This window comes from Eumetopias jubatus, unplaced genomic scaffold (assembly GCF_037043125.1).
Source record: "Eumetopias jubatus isolate StellerSeaLion01/CBP00866 unplaced genomic scaffold, mEumJub1_p1.0 scaffold_4, whole genome shotgun sequence".
Lineage (NCBI taxonomy): Eukaryota > Metazoa > Chordata > Mammalia > Carnivora > Otariidae > Eumetopias > Eumetopias jubatus.
Window position 1 is genome coordinate 167675056 of NW_028274810.1, and position 7646 is coordinate 167682701.

Consider the following 7646-nt stretch of genomic DNA (forward strand, 5'->3'; position numbering starts at 1 on the left):
AGCTTTTAAGGTAAGCAACAAAACATAGATTTTAGTCTGGAAAAAGCCAATAATATCCAAAGGTTATTTATTTACTGATTTATTAAGGTTTATGGCTGAAAGTTGTAATGTTCAGTCATCCAGAAATTCTCCTCTTTACATCGACTTATCACCCAAGGATTCTAGATAACTGAATTTCTGTTTAATTATTAACCTACTGTGTGAGCTCAATAAATGGCATTTATTATTACCTAAATGACTAATTTAGTCTAGTCTAACCTTTGGGGAAGAATGTGAAACATGAGAAATTTTATTTTTAATTGTGACAGGGTGACAGGTTGCATAGAGAAAGGGGAACACAGGGACATACTTTCACCCAGTTTTGTAAAATTTCTCAGTTTCTCTTTCTACTTGTAGTCATAATGACAAGCTGCAATATGATACCGATGAAGAATGAATGAGAAATTTCAATCCGGGAGTTTACCAAATAACATCCATTCAGACCATATGGTTGTGGGTGTGAAGTTGTTAAATAATAAAGCCCACAGAGGTAGATCCATGATCACCGGCAGGACGCCTGCAGACTGTGTTTCTGGGCAGTAAAGGAGCCCTTCTAGCTCAATCTGGCAATCTACTCTCCTTGTAGGGCCACTGCCCACCATGACATTAGGCAGCAGAGTTGAAGCAGACAGCAAACAGGGCTCTCGCATGGCACAACCACCCAGAGAAGCCATCTCCACCAATACATAACTTCCAACATCAGGGCTGAGGGGCACCCTCCTTTTCTCAAAGGCAGGGAAGATTGCTCTTAAAATCTGGCTTTAGAATTACCATTTGCAACAGCCTCTGATACAAAGCAGCAAAAGCCCCAGGATACTTCCACACAAGACAAGTATATGACAAACCGAGAAGGGTCAATGGGATCCGGGAAGCATAGCAAAGGTGAATAGATACATTTACGTATCCCTTGGTTATGGGTTGAACTGTGTCCCTACCATCCTCCCCCAAAACTCATATGTTGACATCCTGACCTCCAGTACCTCAGAATGTGGCCCTATTTGGAAATAGGGTCATTGCAGATGTGATTGGTTAAGGTGAGGTCATACTGGGGTAGGGCCCCTAATTCAGTGACTGGTGTCCTTATAAAAAGGGGATATTTGGAGCCAGAGGGAGTACACAGAGAGAATGCCATATGATGAGGAAGGCAGAGATGAGGGTGAGGCATCGATAAGCCAAGGATTGCCAAAGACTGCCAGCAAACCACCAGGACCCAGGAAAGAGCATGGGACAGATTCTCCCTCATAACCTTCAGAGGGAACCAACCCTGCTGACAACTTGATCTTGGACTTCTAGCCTCCACAACCCCGAGGCAATAAATATCTGTCGTTTAAGCCACCCTGTCTGTGGCAGCCCTGGCAAACGAATTACACTCATTTAACCAGTTCCTTAGTAAATGTTAAAAACTAATTACCAGAATACCTCTGTATAGAATTTCTAATAATTGTATTCATATAGCAGATGGACAAATAGAAGAAGGAAAAAGAAATGGGGGAATAGGTTTTAATTAATTCTAGTTGTTTTAGTTCTACATTTATATGTCTATCCATCTACCTAATCTCCCTCCATAATTCAGTTACCTACACATGGAAAACTGTCCACCAATCTTGTCCCACATAGAGGCGTGAGTCATTCTCAGCTTCCTCTCCCTGTTGCTGTATACATTCTAAGCTTGTTAGAGGTAACTGCACTCCAGATTCTGTTGACCAGGGGGCCAGACCAATTAAATGGTGCCTCTCACTGAGTGGTGCTTCAGCCACACTCCTGCTGGGGGTGCCACAGGTCACATTCAGGAAATGAAACAACTATCTTTTGTGCAACTACCATGTACAGGGCTTAGGGTGAGGCACTTGGGGACAAGACATACATTAATAATTAACTACTGAGCTGAACATTAACAAGAATACAGATGTCATTTTTGTAGCTTTTTATTAATAATGCCCTGGACAGAATAAAGACTGTGGATTATAGAGCTAAATCACAGGACTTCTTTGAATTTGTTAGGTTTTATGCTTCCAAGGTCTAGAAAAGCCTAATTACAGCATTTCCCTCCTTCTTGTAAAGAGGTACATCCTCTAAGGGTCCCTACTTCCTGGACATTCGCCAAGTGAAGCCCTGTCACCTAGAAACATAATGATCAAAAAAGTCATAATTTATTATATGATTATAATAAATCATTTTATATATATGTCTTCCATTTTAAAGGGCAATTTTCTCCTAACCTCTAAAATGTGTACTATTTATCTTCATGTATACTGTGAAAAAATACATATACTTAGGGATAATTTTATTTTGGAATATTCAATACATTTTTTTCCTACTTATTCGCTTCTTTTTCTCAGTGGCTTTATGGAAGATGTTTTATGAAATGCTTTGAATTCCGTATCCCGTCTCCCATGTTCAAGAAGCACATAGGTAATAAAAGCTTCCCACATAGGCTAATTGGACCTTACTGGATACTTAATCTCTGCTCCAGGATGACCCTCTGAAGATGGGCTTTTTAAACAGCATCATTTAACCACAATCAGAAATAGTTTCCTGAATTATACACCAGTGAAACTACTTCAGGAAATAATTTGCTTTATTGATGGAATGGGAAGAAATGCCACATAGCAATCATAGAATCAGTGAGCAAACATTATTAAGATTCTGATGGAAAGAACATTATTAAATCTGAATCCTTTCATTAGAATCTAGTAGTCTGTTATAAATGGGTTACCATAGAATGTTTTCAAATTAACAAGAGCCTCTTATTTGGATGTATCTTCACTTAGCTTTATATAAATTGAAATCAGGACTTGTGGCTCCTGGAGTTACAGTTCTGCATTTCTTCAACAGGATCAATCTAGTTTAGTATACATCTATAAAACATATTTGAAATGGACATGGAGAGGTGCCTGGGTGGCTCAGTTGGTTAAGCGACTGCCTTTGGCTCAGGTCATGATCCTGGAGTCCCAGGATCAAGTGCCACATCGGGCTCCCTGCTCAGCAGGGAGTCTGCTCCTCCCTCTGACCCTCTTCCCTCTCGTGCTCTCTCTCATTCTCTCTCTCTCAAATAAATAAATAAAAATCTTTAAGAAATGGACATGGAGTGCCTCGTATGAACACAGTGACCACTTTGGCTTTAGAAAAAGGTAGAGAACCATTTGGAGACATTTAAAACCATGAAAATGAATAACTCCAACTTGGCACATAGTAACTAGAATTTTAAAAATTCGCCCCAATCCACTGTCTTCCTATAAAAGGCATATATACAACTGAACACCAAAAGACCCCCAAACAATCCAATTAAAAAATGGGCAGAGGATGTGAATAGACGTTTTTCCAAAGATGACACCCAGATGGCCAACAGACACATGAAAACATGCACAACATCACCAATCATCGGAGAAATGCAAACCAAAACCACAATGACATATCATCTCACCCCCCAGAATGGCTAACATAAAAAAAGATGAGAAATAACAAATGTTGAAGAGGATGTGGAGAAAAGGGAACCCTCATCCACTGTTGGTGGGAATGTAAATTGGTGCAACCACTGTGGAAAACAGTATGGAAGTTCCTCCAAAAATTAAAAATAGAAATACCATATGGTCCAGTAATTTCACTCCTGGGTATTTACCTAAAGGGGAAAAAAAACCACATTAATTCCAAAAGATATACACACCTCTGTGTTTACTGCAGCATTATTTTTAATAGCCTGGATATGGAAGCAAACCTAAGTAAATTACCTAAGTGTCCACTGGTAGATGAATGGATAAAGATGTGGTATATATATACAATGGAGTGTTACTCGGCCATAAAATGAATGAACTCTTACCATTTTGACAACATGGATGGATCTAGATGGTATGATGCTAAGTGAAATAAGTCAGAGAAAGACAAATATCATATGATTTCACTTATATGTGGAATCTAAAACACAAAACAAACGAACAAACAAAAATCCCAAACAGACTCACAAGTACAGAAAGGAAACTGGTGGTTGCCAGATGGGAGTTGGGGGGATGGGTGAAGTGGGTGAAGGGGATTGAGAGGTACAAACTTCCAGTTACAAAATAAATAAGTTAGAGATGAAAAGTATAGCATAAAGAATATAGTCAATAATACTGTAACAGTGTTCTACAGTGACAGATGGTGACTACATTTACCATGGCGAGCACTGAGTAATGCATAGAATTGTCAAATCAATAAGTTATACACCCCAAACTAATAATTTAAAAGGCATATATTCTCTCCTCTTTTGAAAAGCCTTCTCTTGCTGTTATTTTAATCTATACATGTCTTAATTCTTTCCAGAAACATTGATTTCTCAATTAGCATGGATTCAAAGTCAAATGCTCATAGTAGCCAGGAAGTCATACACCTGGGGAAAGGTAGTGAGCAAATGAATTCACTACAGTCATCTCTTCTCCCTGTTGCTCCCAACACTTACTGTCATTTGCCACATTGCTTTTAACTTGCTCACTACCTTATTGATCTGACAATTCTATGCATTACTCAAATTCCTCTCTAGATACCTAGATACCCTAGGTAGGGGGCAGAACAGAAGCCAGGCAGGTGTGTGAACCAGAGCAGGGAAGAAGCAGCTGAGGTTCTTTATGCCTTGGGTACAGGTGAGGGGGTGAGAGATGGAAGCTGTGGGTGAAATTTATGGAATTTGAGCTGAGTTGAAAGATTTAACATATTTCCATTCTAAGTTATTTATTTTTTATTCAAGGTCAAAACAGTGATTCTTTAGTTTTGGAATTGCATGGACCAGTAAGTCAGTTGGGACATGTATTTAAAAAAATTGATATGGAAGATAAACTGTCGATTTATCATAATTATGGTGTAACATATCTCTTTATAGTTCTATCAAGTTTTAATTGACATAAACTTCCTATTTGATTAAAATTATAAACATTATTAACATCTGTGTAAAACTGTCACCTCGATAATGAATATAACTCCTTCACAAAGGTGTCCTCATGTTCCTTTGTAATTACTCTTTCCCACTCCTCACTGCCCCACCCTTGTTCATAGGCAACCATTAACCCATCTCCTGTTACTGTAGATTAGTTTGCATTTAATAGTTTTATATAAATGGAACCATATAATACGTACACTTTATTGTCTGGCTCCTCTCACCTAGCATTATTTTGAGATTTGTCCATGATGTTGTAAGCATCAAATAGTTCCCAAATCAAGAATAAATGAAAGTTTCAGCCTTTTAAAATTTTATCCATTCCTGTGGATGTAGTGGCATATCATTGTGGATTTACTTAGCATTTGACTAATGACTAATGATGTTGAACAGCTTTTCATGTGCTTATTTGCCATCCATATACCTTCTTCGGTGGGATACAACCATTTGGGGTCATAGGCCATTTCAAGTCAAAACCACTTTGTAAGAAAAGATTCTTTGACCACAGACTGATTCTGAGTCCAGGACTGTAAGCTTAAGATACAGTTAATGGATGAAACTTCACAATGGAGCACTGTGAATTTCTGGCACTGATGTATATTTAAATTATGTGTTGTGATTGATTTCACATCTGCTGTTCTAAAGAATTTGTGTTATTTTTTTAACTTTTTATTGTTATGTTAATCACCATATATTACATCAATAGTTTTGATGTAGTGTTCCATGAGTCATTGTTTGTGCATAACACCCAGTGCTCCAGGCAGAATGTGCCCTCTTTAATACCCATCACCAGGCTAACACATCCTCCCCTCTAGAACTCTCAGTTTGTTTTTCAGAGTCCATCGTCACTCATGGTTTGTCTCCCCGTGTGACTTACTCCCCTTCATTCTTCCTCTCCTATCTTCTTCTTTTTCTTTTTTCTTAACATATGTTGCATTGTTTCAGAGGTACACATCTGTGATTCAACAGTCTTGCACAATTCACAGGGCTCACCATAGGACATACCCTCCCCAATGTCTATTACCCAGCCACCCCATCCCTCCCACCCCCACCACTCCAGCAACACTCAGTTTGTTTCCTGAGATTAAGAATTCCTCCTATCAGTGAAGTCATATGATACATGTCTTTCTCTGATTGACTTATTTCACTCAGCATAACACCCTCCAGTTCCATCCACATCATTGCAAATGGCAAGATCTCATTCCTTTTGATGGCTGCATAATATTCCATCGAGGATATATATCACATCTTCTTTATCCATTCATCTGTCGATGGACATCTTGGCTCTTTCCACAGTTTGGCTATTGTGGACATTGCTGCTATAAACATTGGGGTGCATGTACCCCTTTGGATCCCTACATTTGTATCTTTGGGGTAAATACCCAGTAGTGCAATTGCTGGATCATATGGTAGCTCTATTTTCAACTTTTTGAGGAACCTCCATACTGTTTTCCAGAGTGGTTGCATCAGCTTGCATTCCCACCAACAGTGTAGGAGGGTTCCCCTTTCTCCGCATCCCGCCAACATCTGTCGTTTCCTGACTTGTTAATTTTAGCCATTCTGACTGGTGTGAGGTGGTATCTCACTGAGGTTTTGATTTGGATTTCCCTGATGATGAGCGATGTGGAGCACTTTTTCATGTGTCTGTTGGCCATTTGGATGTCTTCTTTGGAAAAATGTCTGTTCATGTCTTCTGCCCATTTCTTGATTGGATTATTTGTTCTTTGGGTGTTGAGCTTGAAAAGTTCTTTATAGATTTTGGATACTAGCCCTTTATCTGATATGTCATTTACAAATATTTTCTCCCATTCTGTCGGTTGTCTTTTGGTTTTGTGGACTGTTTCTTTTGTTGTGCAAAAGCTTTTTATCTTGAAATCCCAATAGTTCATTTTTGCCCTTGCTTCTCTCGCCTTTGGCGATGTTTCTAGGAAGAAGTTGCTGTGGCTGAGGTCGAAGAGGTTGCTGCCTGTGTTCTCCTTTAGGATTTTGAAGGACTCCTGTCTCACGTTTAGGTCTTTCAACCATTTGTAGTCTATTTTTGTGTGTGGTGTAAGGAAATGGTCCAGTTTCATTCTTCTGCATGTGGCTGTCCAATTTTCCTAACACCATTTGTTGAAGAGACTGTCTTTTTGCCATTGGACAGTCTTTCCTGCTTTGTCAAAGATGAGTTGACCATAGAGTTGAGGGTCCATTTCTGGGCTCTCTATTCTGTTCCATTGATCTATGTGTCTGTTTTTGTGCCAGTACCATACTGTCTTGAGGATGACAGCTTTGTAATAGAGCTGGAAGTCCGGAATTGTGATGCCACCAGCTTTGCTTTTTTTTTTTTTTTTTCAATATTCCTCTGGCTATTCGGGGGTCTTTTCTGGTTCCATACAAATTTTAGGATTATTTGTTCCAGTTCTTTGAAAAAAGTGGATGGTATTTTGATGGGGATTGCATTGAACGTGTAGATTGCTCTAGGTAGCACTGACATTGTCACAATGTTTGTTCTTCCAATCCATGAGCATGGAACGTTTTTCCATTTCTTTGTGTCTTCTTCAATTTCTTTCATGAGTAATTTATAGTTTTCTGAGTACAGATCCTTTGCCTCTTTGGTTAGATTTATTCCTAGGTATCTTATGGTTTTGGGTGCAGTTGTAAATGGGATCGACTCCTTGATTTGTCTCTCTTCTGCCTTGTTGTTGGTGTATAGGAATGCCAC